At 56.0% G+C, this 17,690-nt stretch overlaps 1 long non-coding RNA gene across 1 annotated transcript; it reads left to right on the top strand.

Annotated features, from left to right (window-relative positions):
* Positions 1–877: 877 nt before the first annotated feature.
* LOC311631456 lies at positions 878–1,973 on the top strand. Its single transcript, XR_014796594.1, has 3 exons — positions 878–971; positions 1,117–1,297; positions 1,393–1,973. It is a non-coding gene; the product is annotated as an uncharacterized lncRNA (long non-coding RNA).
* The last annotated feature ends 15,717 nt before the right edge of the window (positions 1,974–17,690 follow it).

The following is a 17,690-nucleotide window of genomic DNA, read 5'->3' as shown; positions in this document are numbered from 1 at the left end:
TTCCTGTCCCCACGGGTCCCTCCTGGTGGCCAGTGTGGAGCAGTGATGGCTGGGGCTCACTGCTGGGGCTAGAACAGGTGTAACAGGGATGAGGGGTGGCGAGGGGCCAGAACAGAGAGGCCACCTGAAGGGAGTGACGGTGGGCATGGCTGGGCAAGCAGGAGGGAGGGAAGGCTTTGTGGGAGACACGGGCGCAGCCACACAGGAGTCTGAAGGCAGTGCGGTGGTTCACCCACGTGGCACTTGGCAATGATGACAGACTCTGGTGCTGGGTGGGCGAGGGTGATGGGGTGGGTGACAGGGAGTGGGTGATGGGGAGCGGGTGACGGTGGGTGATAGGGTGGGTGACGGGGTGGGTGATGGGGTGGGTGACAGGGGGTGGGTGAACAACTGTCATCCCCCCCCCAAAAAAAAACTCCTCTCTACCTGGTCCCCACTCAACCCTCTGCCCTTACCTCCTCTTCTCCTCCCCCCCCACCCCCCCATCCATAGGTGTATGATTTTGATAATTCTCAGGGGGAAGGGGTTGTCTGTGTGTGGGGTACAGGAAGGGACTGGACAAAAATCGCGTGTCCTGTTTTATGTTCGTGACTCGTTCATCTTGCCTTTGGGAGTCTCTCTGTGGCCGGGAATAAATCAGTGCCGTAGGGCTCTGGGCTGGTGACTTCAGGAAAGTCGCTTCTACTCACAGGGGACTCTTGGCCCACGTAACTCAGTGGCCTCGTTCACCGGCCCCGAGCACAGGCGTGGGCCCTGCATGGTCGGCTACACATCACCACCGGCAGCGATGGGTGTGTTACCACATGACGGGGAGTCGCCCCCAGGCGGTGGGCCCCCTGAGTCCATCTGATCTCTGACCTTTGACACAGAGACCGCGGCCATGTGCCGGGCAGAGCACTACGATCTGGACACGAACGCTTTCCCCTGATTCTCGCGGCTGGCCTGCCAGCTTCATGCAGAAGGAGTCAGGGGTGTCGTCCGGGGTTGCCCAGCTGGTGACGAACAGGGCTGGGGGGCTACCCCCGGCTCTGCATCCGGGGCTCAAGCAATCCATCTCTATCCCATGAAGGAACCCGCCCTCTGCATTCTTCACCTTTCCCCGTGCCCCGAGCAGAGAGCTCTGCCGTCCCCTCCCCCTGGAGCTCATCATGGCTCTGCATGTGGGTTCCCCGGAGACACAGCTCTGTTCCCCGTCTCAGGAGGCTCTGCGGACACTGGAAGGCGATGCCTCGAGGCTCTGCCGTGAGCTGGGGCCGTTGGAACATGCACGGCGGCGTAACATTCCCGCCGGGGATGCGTGAGCTGGCGGGACGCGACCTTTCGTGGAAGGGCTGGGACTCGCGAGGGCCCCTCGTGCAGGACGTGCCCCTCCCCTGGCCTTCCTGTTCTCAGGCGTTCTCCCACGGCCTCTCCTGCTGACGTGTTCCTCCACCTGTGGTCCTGGCCCTGGAGCAGACGGCAGACTTCACCAGCCTCGCTCTTAGGCGCGGCCTCGGGCCCCTCGGGAACTCCGCTCCGTCCTCCCCGCTCTGTAGGCATCGGCTTTGTCAGACCGGGATCCCCAGAGCAGTGGCGGGTGTCGCTCAGAGCAAAGGGAGGCCTCAATGCCCAGTGTGAGCCCTCCAGTTCGCCCGAGCACCCAGTGGGGGCTTTACCTGGGCAGCACTTTTCTAGCCTCTGAACGTTTCTCTGTCCGTAAAGCATCCATAAAAGGAGTCTCGGTGTGGCCCCACTGGTGTGGCTCCGTGGCTGAGCGTTGACCTATGAACCAGGAGGTCACAGCTCGGTTCCCAGTCAGGGCCCATGCCCGGGCTGCGGGCTCCATCCCCAGTGTGAGGCATGCTCTGGGCTGTGCAGGAGGCAGCTGATCAATGCTGCTCTCTTATCATGGATGTTTCTCTCCCTCTGGCCCTCTCCCTTCCTCTCTGAAATCAATAAAAATATGTTTTAAGCCGAAACCGGTTTGGCTCAGTGGATAGAGCATCAGCCTGGGGACTGAAAGGTCCCAGGTTTAATTCTGGTCAAGGGCATGTACCTTGGTTGCGGGCACATTCCCGGTGGGGGGTGTGCAAGAGGCAGCTGATCGATGTTTCCCTCATCGATGTTTCTAACTATCCCTCTCCCTTCCTCCCTGCGAAAAATCAATAAAATATTATATATATTAAAACCAAGTCTCGGTGTCACAGGGTTTTGAAAGGTTAATGAGCTCATAGCCATGATGATATTAGCAAGGTATTTGGCACAGGGAGCTCCCGTGAGCGTTAGCTGTTTAGTAAACACCGCCTCCTGAGTGATGCCATTCATTCTGCGGTCGAGAGGCATTCTTACCCAATCTCAGCTCAGAGCCTGCAGAGCGTAGCTGCTCAAACACCTTTTGGGATGGGGACTGTATGTTATTCCCCTGGGACAGACTCGATGTTTCCACCCTGCAGCCCCACATCCGCAATGACCCGTGTCAATCCTACAGAGCAAAAGGAAGAGGGTTCCGAGGGCCCTGGCCGAGGTGGGCCCAAGGGGGGAGGGAGGGTGCAGGCACCCACAGGAACCTGGGGCGCCCGAGTCTGCGGGAGCCAACCCGGGGGCGCTCCCACCTGCGCCAGGAGAAGTTGGCGAGCGTCTGGGCGTGAAGAGATGGGTGGCTGCGGAAAGCGTCTGCGTGTCTCGACGGCTCCGCATCCTGCCCACCCGAGTTGCCGCCGACGCTCCCCACGCCCGGCCCCCTGCTCGCCCTCACCTGCGTTAGGAATGAACGGCTGCTCCGTGCTGACCGTGGCGCCCCACCCGTCAGCCGGGACGGCCTCTGCTCGGAGCCCAGTGCCCTGGGGTTGCGTTCAGAAGAAGCCAACGTGACCACCAACGGGACATCGCTGCCGGAATTCAAACTGGATCCCTCTTGTTCCGGGACAGAGCTGCCCGGGAGCACAGGCCCTGGACACAGGCACTGGCTTCCATTTGAACTCATTAAAACGAGATGCAATTCCACAGCCTGAATGATCCGCCCTATTGCCCGTGCTCAGTAGCCACACGGCCCCGGACCTTGTGCTGACCAGAGCAGACAGAGACTATGTGCACCGTGACAGTGCGATCTGGGGGTAGGGGGGCTCTGGGGCGTACGCCCAAGCATCAGGCACCGGTGATTTGTATGAAAATCGTGTCCCTGTAAGGAGAGCTAGGGATCCCATGACGCTGGTGATTTAGAGCATGCCATGCATTCCCTGACATACCACCTGGCACAGGTAGGACCTGACCCCCCATCTGGCCGATGGGCCCACCTCAGTGACCTGTGGTGCGTGGAGGGAGCAGGGGAGGAAGCTGTCAGTTCTGAGGCTGCGTGGGGAAGGGGGAGCTTGTGCACCGCTCTGTCTCTCTCCGGACCCTCCCTGTTGGGGGCCAGGCACGTGTGGGTCCGCAGCCACAGGCTCTCACGGCCCCAGCGGACACCAGCATCGAGCTCTGGCGGTGAGACGCTCAGGCGGCACCTGTGGGCGAGGGGGTCCCCAAAGTGGGTCGGGCCCGGTCAAGCCTCGGGGCACTCAGCTCTGCTTCTGCTGTCTGTCCCGCAGTCACAGTCTCTTTCACCTCACAGACTGGAGGTGAGGGAGGTAGGGAGCCGGCCAGCTGAGAGACCCCGGAGCCTGGCCTGATGCTTCACGGACATTCAGTGGGTCATTTATTCCTCCACCCGCCAAGCTGCTCACTCCCAGGAAGGAAATACAGCAATACAGACTGGGAAGAAAGAAAGAAACGTGTCTCCGTTTGCAGGTGATATGGCTATCTGTGTGGGAAATCCCAAAGAATGGGGAAAAAATACAAAAATTTAAAAATCCCTCCCAAGGCCCTCACCGGTGTGGCTCAGTGGATAGAGTGTCAGTCTGCGGATTCAAGGGTCCCAGGTTCGGTTCCGGTCGGGGGCATGTACAGAACTGTCAGAGAACCAGTGACATAAACATCTGGCCAGGCCCCACCCTAAATGATGCATGGCCGTCTGGACGTGGCTGGATCCTCTGGGTTGTCTCTCTTTCTCTGGATGTGGCAGGAGAGACACAGAGGCCAGGGACAATGCGTGGCCTCCTCACTCATCCTCACGACCACGGTGTCTTGTCCGCATGCACGGCCCTGGGACCGCTCCTTGGGGTCAGCCGGGAAGGAAATGAAGCTGATTTGGGAGGGAGGCCCCGGGATAGGACCCCTGCCTTTGACCCAGGGATGACAAGAAACAGCACAGCCAGATGGCACCAGGCAGCCCAGCGCGGCCAGAGGTTCTGTGTTGTTTTCCCTCCGAGTTCAGACCTCGTTGTAAGATAACCGCTTGAGAGTCCGATGCCAGAGATAAGGAGCCCTGGGTCAGACTGTTGGACCTCAGAGGGAGGGTGGGAATAAAAGGGAGAGATCCACCAAAGGACTTATGTGCACACATATGAGCCTAACCAGTGGTCAAGGACAATAGGGGGCCGGGGGCATGAGTGGGGGGGATTGGAATGGGGGGTTGAGGACAAATATATGATACCTTAATCAATAAAGAAATTTAAAAAAAAAAAAAACTCAGGGAGACTGTCCTATTGGAGGCGGGGAAGTTTTTATTCAAATTGGACGTCTTTGATGCTAGAAGGAAAGAAAACACCAGGGCAGATGTCAATTGGCATTTTATAGCAATCTCGTAATGGCTAGATTCCTCCCGAAGTACCGTGCTTTTTTTGTTTGAGAACAAAAGAGCAAAGATGAGCTCTTTTCAGCAAGAATGTCCAGCCAGTCACCTCCTGTGGTTTGACGTGAGCCGGCATTTCAGTAGGAAAACGGGCTTTCGGTGCACCCCTCGGGACTCAGCTCGCACCCCTGTCCATGGATCTGAGCTCCAGCGGATTTTCTAACGCTGCTGCCAAGGCGGGCCGCACACGTGTCTCCTGAGGAATGAAATTGGGGGGGGGGGGGGGGGGGCGGGTAAAGGAGGGGGGATTTTGCAAGTCGCCCTGTTCCATAAACAGCCCGGTTCCTGGCTGTGCCATAACCTGTATGAGGCTGGTTGCTGCTTTCGGAGTCTATAAACTGGAAACTCATGCCATGTAAACAGCAAGGGAACGGTCACAAACCCCCACCCCCGGGGCATGGCAGACAGACAGCTTCTCAGAGCGCTCCGGATCTCAGATAAAACACCAACAGAAAACCTCTGAGAATGCCTCGCGCTGATGTGACCTCCCACCTATCCTCCCCAACCCCTCCACCCCCGAAGGCAAAGTGATCTTGGAAAAATGCAAACCGGGCGATGCTCTCCAGGCCTTCCGCCACAGGCTATGCGGCGAGCATCCTGCCATGCCTGTGCCCTGCAAGGCCTCCTGCATCCTCAGAGCAGCACCGCAGGGGAGTGACCTGACACTGTCCCCTTTGGGTGATGAGGCCACGGAGGATTAAAAGCCGGGGCGTGCCCAGGGCCGGGCGAGGAGACAGAGCTGACCTGACAGTCTGACCTCAGAGTCGCCCTGCCCCTCTCCTCTCCCGTCTGCACGGACATGCTTCTCGGAGTTGGAACAAAACCACGTCATTTCCTATTTTCTAAGCTCTCGGTCTGTTTTGTTGTTAGTGAAGTCATGGTGAATGCTTATCCACGTGGAGACACCTCCTTTGGTTACATTTTACAGTGACATACGTGTTGTTTGCACAACATGTTGGATGCCTCGGGCACCGGAGTCAGGAGAACGTGAGGCAGCCCAGCGGGCCAGCCCGGAGCTGCGGGGGCCGACCGCCCGGCCTGATGGCATTGAGGGAACAGGGTCCCTGAGCCTCGTCCGGAACCTCCTCCTGGGAGAAGGCGCAGCTGGCAGCACCCAGGACTCGCCTGCATGGTGTTGAAGCTGGAACACGCATTCCGGGCTGCCTGCGTTTGGAGATTCCAATGAGCGAAAGGGGAGACCCTTTTAGCGGTTCAGAGCGCCCGGCTCAGTGAGAGCGGCCACAGGCGCACCCTCCTTAAGCCGGGCTTCGCCCGTCAGCCCCGGTGGAAGGCATAATGGGCTCTAATCACCTGGCATCGGCGGCAGGAGCCGGTAATTCCCCACTTGGCTCCGGAGCCTTTGCAGTAATTAAGCCCCGTCTCTGCTGCTCCCCGACGAAGAGCCGGGAAGAGGGGAACCCCAGGCCAGCCGCACAGTCTCCCGGCCCCGTGGACGCGCGGCTCACTCCGTCCCTGCGGCTCCATCCGGGTTTTCATCAGAACCGAGGCACCGACCAGTTCGGGAGATACAGGCAAACGGCAGCCACGGGCACGAAGCTGGTCCCCGACCCCCCATGGCAGGGAAGAAAACGGATGCCCATGACACACCTTTGTACCGATGGACGGGATTTAGTGGCTGCCCAGCCCTGCGGCCAGCTGGGTGGACAGAACACTAAGCATTGAGGTTATGACTCATATGTAACTAGAGGCCCCATGTACAAAGCTGCTGTACACAGGGCTCGGCCCCTGCAGCCACGGCCGGCCCGCGCAGCCCCAGCTTTGTCTGGAAGGTCGTCCGGAAGGTCATCTGTATAGTCGTTCTGCTGTTCGGTCTAATTAGCATATTCGCTCTTTTTTATATAGGATATCAGAGCACGTTCGAGTCTGTCTCTCACAGGAACTGGAGAGGAGGCAGATTTGTGGGTGATACACTGGTGCCACGCGGGAAATCATGGTTACTTTGTTAGAGTTCGTTACTTGCTTCTATCAGACACTGGAAAGGCGGGTAGTTTTCTGTCCTCCAACGTGACACCCTGAATTCCAGCAGCAGCATCTTCACAGTAAAGATCAGGCCAGCCGCCCCCGGAGGGCGATGTGCGAGGTGGGTGCGGCTTTAGAATTACCACCCCCATCCCCACCCCAGCCGTTAAACAACTCTCATGGACTCAATTTTCTCTAATTTATTGTCAGCTGTTTACACCACTGTTATCGGCCAGGATTATTTCATGGGGATTTAATTGTGCTGTAAATTGAGTTGCTTTCAGACGCGTCTCTCTATTTGCTCTCTGTCCCTCCCCCGCGTCTCGTTTCACATGTACTCCAAACATATCAATAATTTACACCGCAACGCCCATGCGTGCCTTCCTTATGACACGTGTTCTGCTTCGTACGGTCCTGTCAGGGGCCATGTGAACATTTGGGAAGGTCTGAGTTTTTCATGAAAGTTGGTTGGGGCCACATGGAAGAACAAAAAAAACTATTTTTTTTGTTGTTAATCCTCACCTGAGGATATTTTTTCTTTTTCTTTTCTTTCTTTCTTTTTTTTTTGGGGGGGCGGGGGGAAGACAGTGGACTGGAGGGGAGGAGGGAGATCAAAACATGGATAAAAGAGACACATGGGCTGGTTGTCTCCTGCATGCATCCAGAACAGGGCCAGGGATTGAGCCTGCAACCCAGGTAGGTGCCCTGGACCAGGAATCACACCTGAGACCATTTGGTGCGCGGGGCAGTGCTCTAACCACTGAGCGTACTGGCCAGGGCAACAAACCTATTTCTTTTTTTTTAAAAAAAAAAGGCTTCAAAACTGGCTAAAAGCAGTAACAGAATAAGCACTCACAAAAATAGCTTTTGCTAGGCACGATTTTTTTCCCCTCTTTATCGTGAACAAATCTAAGCGTTGACATGCGCTGTCCATCCTTATATAGCCACAGGGCAGGGAAGCTTCGTGATGTCCATTTTACAGATCAGGAAACTGAGGCTCACAGGAAGTCACTGCTCAAGGTGACAGCGAGGGAGGGAGTGATAGACGAGAGGCGGTGGCTCCGGCCTTTAGGACTCGAAGCCCAAGTAATCTCATGAAACCAGGCCCTGGGCAGGCGCCGAGCTGAGCGCGGAGAGAGCAGCCTGGCCCTGAGGAGCAGGCAGCTCAGCACCAGGCACACACGGAAACAGGAGGCTCTGTTCCTGGTTAGAACATCGCCTGGCACCGGGCGGGCACCCTGCGGCACACAGCACCTGCCAGTATCACACTGTCATTGTCCCTGGCTCCGAAGGGTGGAGTCGGCGATGGGAATGAGTGGGCAGAGTTGGGTGAGTGGCTGAGTGGGATGAAAGGAACACGTGACTCCCTTTTTCCATTCAAGCTTTTTGTCCTCGGATTCCTTTCTCAGGAGGGTGCCTCCCTCTCCCCCGGGGCACCAAGACCCAATCCTACCTGTGCTTTGTTTGTTTGTTTGTTTTTTAAATATATTTTATTGATTTTTTTTACAGAGAGGAAGGGAGAGGGATAGAGTTAGAAACATTGATGAGAGAGAATCATTGATCAGCTGCCTCTTGCACACCCCCTACTGGGGATGTGCCTGCAACCAAGGTACACACCCTTGACCAGAATCGAACCTGGGACCTTCTATCCCCTGAGCCAAACTGGTTTCGGCCCTACCTGTGTTTTGATGCTCATTTTGAGGCCTCCTTCTGGCCTGTGACCCCCAAATAACATTCAGCCAGAGGAGCAATGGTCAGACTTTCAGGAACTTTCTAAGCCTGTGGTTAAACAAAGTCATTTAAAAAACAACACACAAATCATTTAAACTTGGAATTCCAAAAGTAGAATGTTTAAAAGAGAATTCATTTCCTAATGCTTTGACCAGATTGTATTACTATCGATGAGGCTACTTCGGTGCGTCCTGCTGCCCCAGTGACGGGAACACTGTGGTGGTGGCTCCCGCTCATCTCTGACTATGTATTGGGGGATTTCAGGGTGGCAACCAATCAATGTGTTTCTCTCACATATCAGTATTTCTCTCTGTCTTTCCCTCTCTCTAAAAACCAATGGAAAAATATCCTCGGGTGGGGATTTAAAAAAAAAAAAAAGGGGGGGGGGATGATCAAGTGGAAGATTTAAATGTGCATTCGGCCAACGTCCATTACATTAAAGTAGCATTCAGCGCTATCGGTAATGCGTTTCTGCTCGCAAGGGAATAAAACAAGTTACCCGAAATCCAAATTAAATACCCAGCAAACAAATCCAAAATGTTTTCCTAGCAGGATGTGGTCTTGTGATGTGGGCCGGTTATAAACAGCCTGGGTTCTTGCACAAGAGAAGAAAACGATTTCAAAGACAGAGACTCGGTAAGGGAAGGAATCCCATCATGAAAACTGCGCTAGAAAATCATGAGGGAAGGCAAAAACCCACGGGCGGAGAGGGGAGAGAGGTGGGAGGGGGACGGGTTGGGGAGAGGGGAGGGGAGGGGATCTTCGACGGAGCCAGAAAACAACCGGCCTAGAATGTAAAACTTTTCTCACAACACCAGCGACCCAGTGATTCAAACATTGCAAACTCCGCAGGTACTTCGTAGCTTCCTGTGAGGTGTATGAACAAGAGACACAGCCCCATCTGTATTCTGGGGATGTTTTGTCCTAAAGCACTTCCAGGTCACTAAGAAATGTCAAGTCAAATGTCTAAAATTAAGTATGTGGGCATATTTTTGACTTTCTATATTTGTCGCAGAAGAATTTCAGCGGGCTGTGACACAAGGGTGCTTGAGGAAACCATTCCTGAGACTCAGGGAAACTCGAAAGCCCGTCCCCTGTTGGCCTTTCCCAGCCGGGTCTGCCTTGGGCCGTGTGTGTGGGGGCCCGAGAGGGGACAGTGGCCTCCCTCAGTGGGCAGACTGGCCCCTGACAGGCGTGGCCCCTGGAGTTCAAGGTGCCCTGGGGCCCCCTGCGTTGTGGCTTCTGCCGGAAGGAGGGATGGCAGCGGACGGCTTAGATCACATCTGGGTTTACATCCTGTACGTGGAAGCCGCGGCTGTTCGCATGTCTGCACCCTCTTTTTCCCCCCAAGAGAAAAGTCAAATATTCTAAAACGTTTCAACCGCCAACGCATGCGGTGATTATACATTTTCTCGACGCTACGATAATTGTTTACATAATCTGTGCCTGTAAACACTTCAGTGCAAGGCTGTGTGTTTATAAACAACCGAAAATCGAAAGGACAATGGGCCGATGTGAGGAAAGTCAATAAACCTAATTAAATCCCTCTGGACGGACATCTGGCTCTCGGGGGAGGTTCCCAGTGGGGAGAAGGCGTGTGCTAAGTGGGGTTTCCCGAAAGGGGTCCTCAGACCTGCTCCAGCGTGTGCCTGAGGAGTCGGCTCTGTCCTGACTGTCCACCTGGAGAAGGACTCAGGCCCTCGGCTCGGCCCCCCACACACCCTGCACCACAGAGGCAGCACAGGCCCCGGGGGTGTGAGAACCGCTCACAGGACCAAGGGAACCCTATTTCCTCACATGTCACAAAGGCTATGAAAGGATAAGGAACGCCTGGCCGGCATGGCTCCGTGGTTAAACCAGGAGGTCAGAGTTCGATTCCCGGTCAGGGCACATGCCCGGGTTGTGGGCTCCATCCCCAGCGTGGGGCGTGCAGGAGGCAGCCCGTCAATGATTCTCCCTCGTCATTGATGTTAGCTCTCCTGCTCCTTTCCTCTTTAAAAATCAATAAAAATATGTTTAAAAACAACAAACAAAAGGACAGGAAATGGCAGCTCGATGAAGAGACACAGGGTGAGGTCACACATGCACAAATTCAAGCACCAGGCCTCTAATGGAGGTCATAATAATCTGGCCACTCAGTATATATATATATATATATATATATATATATATATATATATATATATATATATCTTATAAATCACAATATCACAGTGGGGGGAAGTGAGACAGTATGGCAAAAATTCTGAGGAGAGTTTCAAATGAGTGCCAAAATCGCATTAAATTATTGAACGTGAGAAATGAAAGGAGAAAAGGAAGTGAGAAATGGTGGTGAGAAATGGTGGAATTGGAGAACCCTTAGCATTCATGTCACCATTTCATTGCGTTTTCACCGTTGACTCTGGGGGGGAGGGGAGAGGGCGGGGAGGGGGGGCAGCATGATGCGCCCCAGGCCACAGCGGGGATGGAGGGCCCCGCGGCCAGTCCCTCTCCCCCCCCCCCCCCCCCCCCCGCCCCACACATGGCCGTCCACAAACACAGAGCTTAGCTTTCGTTTGTTTTTCCTTCAGAAAGGCAGGAAGTGCGTGCATTTCCAAGGACAATATTTACATCTTGTTAAAGTGGATTCTAAGACCCATGGGATACGGCGATGAAAACAAACACGCCGCCTCCCCTCCAATGCCTCTCCGGGGCCCGGGGGCTCTGCCTCACACGGCAACGCAGGCCCAGGGCTCGCTTCTGAGGAGCCGCAGGCCCGGGGGGTCTCATTGCCTCGCTCTGGCAGGCATGTACGCTCCTTCCTCCCCACCTTCACTTCCCGAGCGGTGACACTCCCGGGACCAAACACCCAGCACAGCAGAACCAGGCGGGGCAGGAGTAACTGGAGAACCGCCCCGCTGTGCTTGGGGTATTTCTGACAGAACGGGGATGGGTGGGCCATGAGCATGCTCAGGGCTCCACTTCCCTTTCCACACCGGACAGGAGGATCATTCTCACTTCAGAACAGCCAGCCTGGTGCTTCTTTTCCGTGTCCGAGGAGCCAGCCCCCAGGCCTGCCATCCCCTCCAGACCATGCCTGCCATGCCAGAGCCAGCCCAGGGCTGCGAGAATGAAAGAGCAGCCGTGTAGCCAGTGCCCGATGCAACCGTGATGATGGGAGTCAGGCAGGTGGATGGATCAGGTGGGTCTCTAAGCAATCAGTTCCCAAGGACTGAGGACTTGGCTGCTAAGAGCCCCCCCGCTGCCACACCCCAATAGCCAGGCGGATTCACTGGCTCCTGCCGATCTCAAGGAGGCTCATTAGTTAGATTAAAGCAACAGCAACGGGTCACGCGGAGTTGAAAATTAATCATGGATTTTAATCACCAGAAACAACCATGACGTGCGTCTCTGTCGGATTTTCCAAAGGCCAAACACGAACATGTAAACAAGAACCAGTGTAAACATTTGCGGGTTGCCCTCCCTCGTCTAGACCTCGGCGTGGCTCTGGAAAGATCCATGTAGCCTGTGTGGGTGTGTGCGGGAGGGGGCAGGGGAGGGAGTGGCCTGGGGATCCTCCTGCTGTTTTCTCTCAATGAGCTTGGACTCCCAGTCCAAAGTGAGCCCCTGCCTTCTGCTTATGCTCTTTGTCACCCAACTGCCTCAGGGCTGGGACAAAGCACAGCCATCCATAACCGCTGTCGGGGCGGCATGGGCCCCAGCTGCCAGCCAGGCTCCGCGCAGACCCCGTCTGCAAAGTGGGAGCCGCGTGACCCCGGGCAGCCTGAAACACAGATGCTGTCTCGCCGATGAGAGTATAGAACTTCCGCACGATCCTGTGGCTGTTAAACGTTAGCCTCATTGGCTCTGCCACCAAACGGGTATCTCAGAGGTTTCCACTCCCCTCCCCATCCGCATCCACTGTCACCCCTCACCTGGACATGCAAACGACCGCCTCTCCGATCCTTTTGCTTTCACCCTCCTCCCATTCACCCGGGACCGGCTCTTCCTCAGAAAACATGTGCATCCACAGCAGCACTTCAGAGCCGAAGTCAGAGGCCCCAGGTCCGTGTCCCGAGCTGCCACTCCGAGGGCCCTGCCGATCAACCACCGTCCTCAGGCCTCGTGTGGACCTGGCTGTGGCCGCCACCTCATTCGTGCTGCGGCCTGAATTCCAGCCATGTTTACTCTCCACATACCGAGGGGGACCCGGAGTTAGGGGAGCTGCATCCTGTTTCAATAGCTAGGTACCTGCCTTGTAGGGTCGCCACATCTCATCGTTGGGGAAACCTGGGCATGTAGTTTGTTTGTTTGTTTCGTTTAATATATCTTTATTGGCTTCAGAGAGGAGGAGAGAGGGAGAGAGAGATAGAAACATCAGTGATGAGAGAGAATCATGGATCGGCTGCCTCCTGCACACTCTGTACTGAGGCTCAAGCCCACAATCTGGGCCTGTGCCCTGATGGAATCAAACCGTGGCCTCCAGATTCATAGGTTGATGCTCAACCACTGAGCCACGCTGGCCTGGCTATGGGCACGTTTTGATTGCCTCTTTACTAGTCAAAAGTGCTGGCCCCAGGATGTCAAACTGTAACATGGAGGAAGGAGCAGAAACCACACCATGGAGACAACCTCACAGCAGAGAGTGGGCTGGGTCAGGGCTCACGCAAACGCAACAACAGAGAGAGAGAAAGAGAGAGAGAGAGAGAGCACGGGGGGGGGGGGGGGGGGGCGGGGGACGACACCGTGCCCCCCCCACTGGCCCTGTGCTGGGGGGGCACGGTCTACACAGGGGACGCTCGCCTCCCTCTGAGCACGGATCTCGAGGAGGAGGGGGACCAGGAGGAGAGAGGAGACCAGAGCCTCCAGGGCCGGGACTGGGGAAGAGCTGGAGAGAGGGGACAGGGACCCTCGGGAGAGAGGAGTGTTTGATGACAGCCAGCGCTGGTCTTCCAATTGCCGCCCCCGCTCACCCCACATCCAGCTGTTCCCTCCGCCCTCGCCACCAAAGCGCAGTGGAGTCACCACCGTCCTTCCGGGCGGCGGGCTGGGGGGTCGCAGGCCTGGAGTCACTCTCCAAGGCTCGCAGCGGGCCTCCTGGTGGTTGGGTCAGGGAGCCCTGAGCTCAGTCACGGCTGAAAATACCCATTAAGGACAGAAGAGCATGACAACAGGCACGTCCATGTGACAGGCCCACGGGGGGACACGGATGTGTGTCGTGGCACAGGGAACGGTAGGAAACGGTGCTGCCCATGCCCGAGGACACACCCGGGGAAGTGGCCGGGCATGAAGCATGGCTGTGCCATGTCTGTGTCCTCTGACACGTTATTCCAATGAGGTGATATTGCATGTTCCCTACGGGGACGAGCGAGGGCCACTCTAGTGCCAGCTGCCCCTGTGCGTGGCAGCCCCGGGTTCGTGGATGACGGAGAAGCTGGGATCCCAGGGGAGGGAGAGAGGGGAGAGGAACCTCAGCCCCGGGGCCCTGGCCTCAGCCGGAAGGCTCACGGTGGGAGCGACACTGTACCCCGGGGAGGCGTGTGCTGGGAGACAGCCTGCCTGGCTCATGGGTAGGGGACAGCCTGCAGCAGGCCCAGCTTTTCCGCTTCTCCCCCACCTCCAGAGGCCCTCACCCCCCCAGGGCCCCTTGCCCACTAGGCCGTGTCTCTCTGGTCTGACTCACTGAAGAGCAGAAACCACTGTGGCTGTAAAACCAGCGAACCTCTCACCTTTATTTAACCTCTTGCCCTTGAAAATATACCTTTTCATGGTTCGCGTGTCATCTGACCCGGCCAGCTCTCAGCTCTCCCTCCGGGAGTCACAGCGAGAAGCACCGGAAAGGGAGAGAGACCAGGGACCACTGTCCACCTCTCCTTCTCCCGGCACCGGAGCCCTGCAACCACGGCCCCGATCTGGCTGACACGGGGGCCTGGTCTGACTGACACAGGGGGCCTAATCTGATTGACACAGGGGCCCGGTCTGGCTGACACAGGGGCCCCGGTCTGATTGACACAGCTCGCCAGGGGCACAGAGTCCTAGGCTTTGCGCATGAGCCATTGTCCCTGCTCTGCCTGTCACAGGCAGAAAGCCAGCCACAGGCCTGGGTGCCACGTTGGCATCTCCACTGAGGGACCAGTGCACATCGTCGAGGAGAGCGGAGACATGCCAGGCACCGACCTCAGCAACCGAAGCTGTTTCTCTGGTGTTTCGGATTCCAGCATGTCCCTGGGAACTCTCAGCCCTTTAAAATGCGGTCGGCAAACTCACTAGTCCACAGAGCCAAATAACAACAGGACAACGACTAAAATTTCTTTGGAGAGCCGAAAACCGGCTTCTGCGCATGGGCCACGAAGTTTCAATCGCACTGTGCGTGCACGCCCGCACGTGGTATTTTGTGGAAGAGCCACATTCAAGGGGCTGAAGAGCCACATGTGGTTCAAGAGCCGCAGTTTGCCCACCCCTGGGGCAGACTTTTAAAGTGCAGGGGAGGTTGAGCACTTGTACAGACAGAGAAACTGTGACGAACAGGGAAAAGCAGGACGTGCAAATGTCCTGTGGCCCAGACGAGGCAGAACCGGGATGTGCAGGGAGGCGGTCCTGACTCTGAGCTCACAACATTCCCCGTCCCCTGAGTCCAAAGCGCGGCCCTGCACTGAGCAACTGTCTGTTGAAGAGTCCGTGCCTCTCTGCGTCACGGGGGCGTCTTAATCGTCTCAAGCGGAGCTGATTTTGTTTTCCGAAAACTGCAGCATATTATTCACTTATCACAGCCGCCGCAGGGGCCAAACCCCGCCCCCTACCAGAAACGTTTTCCTGGGAGCAGCCTCCGCCCTTCACTTACGCGCCATCTGCTGTGGCAGCTTTCTGCGGAATAGTTGTGGCAGGGACGGCATGGCCCTCAGAGCCGAACACATCGACTGTCTGGCTCTTGGCAAAAAGGTTTGCCAAACCCTCATATGGACAATCCCACATGTTGTTTCTGGGATGAATTCTTTCTAGTGATATTCGATGGCTCAGGGTCACTTCCACTGTTCAATGTCCATGTTATCTGTTCCATACATTTTTATCAAACACCACCCCCACCCCCTAAAAAAGGCCAGAAGTCCGTGGGGGGGGGGGGGTGTTCTGCATGGAGGAGAATATGCAGCCTTCCCCCAAGTAACATGTGACCTGTGAGGCCCCCTGTGGCTGTCCCCAGAGTCTCCCTGGGTTTTGCCACCCCCTGGGTGCCTTCAGTTCCTATAAGGCTTCCCCTGAATTCTACTTACAAACTGGCTAGGAAACAGAAACAAAGCACAGCCCAGCGGCGTGGCTCAGAGGTTGAGCATGGACCGATGAACCAAGAGGTCATGGTTCGATTCCCGGTCAGGGCCATGTGTGGGTTGCGAGCTTGATCCCCAGTGTGGGGCCGTGCAGGAGGCAGCCGATCCATGATTCTCCCTCATCATTGATGTTTCTCTCTCTCCCTTGTTCTTTCTCTAAAAATCAATAAAAACATATTTAAAAAAGAAAAAGCACAGAGGACAGGGTCCCCACACGCTCACTTCTCTGCCCCACCCCCCTAGTTAAAGGACCATCAGAGCTTTGTGCTTCTGCACAGAACCAGCCGGAGGAGCCCGGGATGCCAGCTTTATCTGCTCTCCACGCCGGCCCAGCCCTCAGAGAAATTACAGGTTACCCCGAGATTCCCACCGGGACAACCGGCTCCCGGCCCTCGGGCGCTTTCACCGGGGATCCCACTCCCGGGGCCCTCGGCGCTGTCGGGATGCGGTGGCTGCTTGCCAGAGCGCGTCTGCCAGCAGCTGGACACATTTTCCATTGGACCTGCACAGAAGAATGTTCCCGCGGCTGGAGTTTTCCATGATTGCGCTGCCCCGTGAGAGGAGCAGAGCCAGCTGGGAGGAGTGTTCTGTGTCTGCTCCCGCACGGCCCAGGAGCCAGCAGGAAAGGCCCGGGCGGCGATCTTTAACTTGCAACAGCCGGTGACGGGAGGAAGAGAGCCCCGCCCCACTGCAGGACTCTCTTCCGGAATGGTGTGTGTTAGCTCTCTCATTGCCCAGTGTGTCCGCTCGACCTGGGCACCAATGCCACAGGTTCAGGACAAGATTCCAAAGAACAGTGATGTCACAGTCCTCCTGATTGGCTGGCATCTCAAGAATGGTTTCCTTAGCCACGCTGGCATGGCTCAGTGGTTGAGTGTCAACCTATGAACCAGGAGGTCAAGATTTGATTCCCAGTCAAGGCACATGTCCTGGTTGTGGCCTTGATCCCCAGTGCCAAGTGAAGATTCTCTCTCATCATTGATGTTTCTATCTCTCTCTCACTTCATCTCTGAAATCAATTAAACACACACACACACACACACACACACACACTAAAGGCCCAGTGCACAAAATTCATGCACAGAGTAGGGGGTCCCTCATCCCGGCCTGCACCTTCTTGCAATCCAGGACCTTCAGGGGATGTCTGACTGTGGGATCGGGCCTAAAACAGCAGTAGGACATCCCTCTCACAATTCAGGGACTGCTGGCTCCTAACTGCTTGCCTGCCTGCCTGATCACCCCTAACCATTCACCTGCCTGCCTGATTTCCCCTAACTGCTCCCTCGGAGGCAGGGCCAGCCAGGGCAAGGGACCATGGTGCTCTCGTCTCTGGTTGTTCTGGTCGGTCCACGGTTTCAGTAGCTGGGCTTTTATTATATAGGATATATCATTTATTAAAAAAAAAAAATGTTTTGCCTAAAGCCCTCCCAGAAGACAAAATGATATTCTTTGGTTTTAAAAATGATAAAAAGGGAAGAAAACAAAACAATGGGCGAGGCTCTTCTTTTAAGACCGTCAACTTTTACTTAAGTGAAATAATTGTGTGTTAGATGCCAGAGGGAGGGGCACTCGGGAAACCCCAGGTTTGAGCTCAGAGGAGTGTGTGTGTGTGTGTGTGTGTGTGTGTGTGTGTGTTGCTCCTGAAGCCACACTGAGCTGCAGAGTTCTTCGGAGGAGCCCCTGAGCTCACCTCTGGCTACTGAGGCCACGTGGACAAGACACGGATGCCACACTCAGGGCGTGCTGGTCACACCAGCCAGCCCGGTGACACCGGGAAGCTGTTTATCCCGTTCCGCCCACGGAGGGCGGCCTTGGCGGGCCCCACCCACACTGCAAACCGCCGGGCCCGCCCCACCCGCCCGAAATGACACCTCAGAGCACCTGTGTGAAGTCTCCGGGGGTTTCTACACATAAAAATTAGTCAATTAGCAATGATTACCGTATGTTAGGTGAGCGCGGGTTGTTATTATCAT

Source organism: Pipistrellus hanaki (assembly GCF_964339955.1).
Source record: "Pipistrellus hanaki genome assembly, chromosome: 13".
Classification (NCBI taxonomy): Eukaryota; Metazoa; Chordata; class Mammalia; order Chiroptera; family Vespertilionidae; genus Pipistrellus; species Pipistrellus hanaki.
The sequence above is the reverse complement of the archived record's forward strand: the minus strand, read 5'-3'. Positions and strand labels throughout refer to the sequence as shown.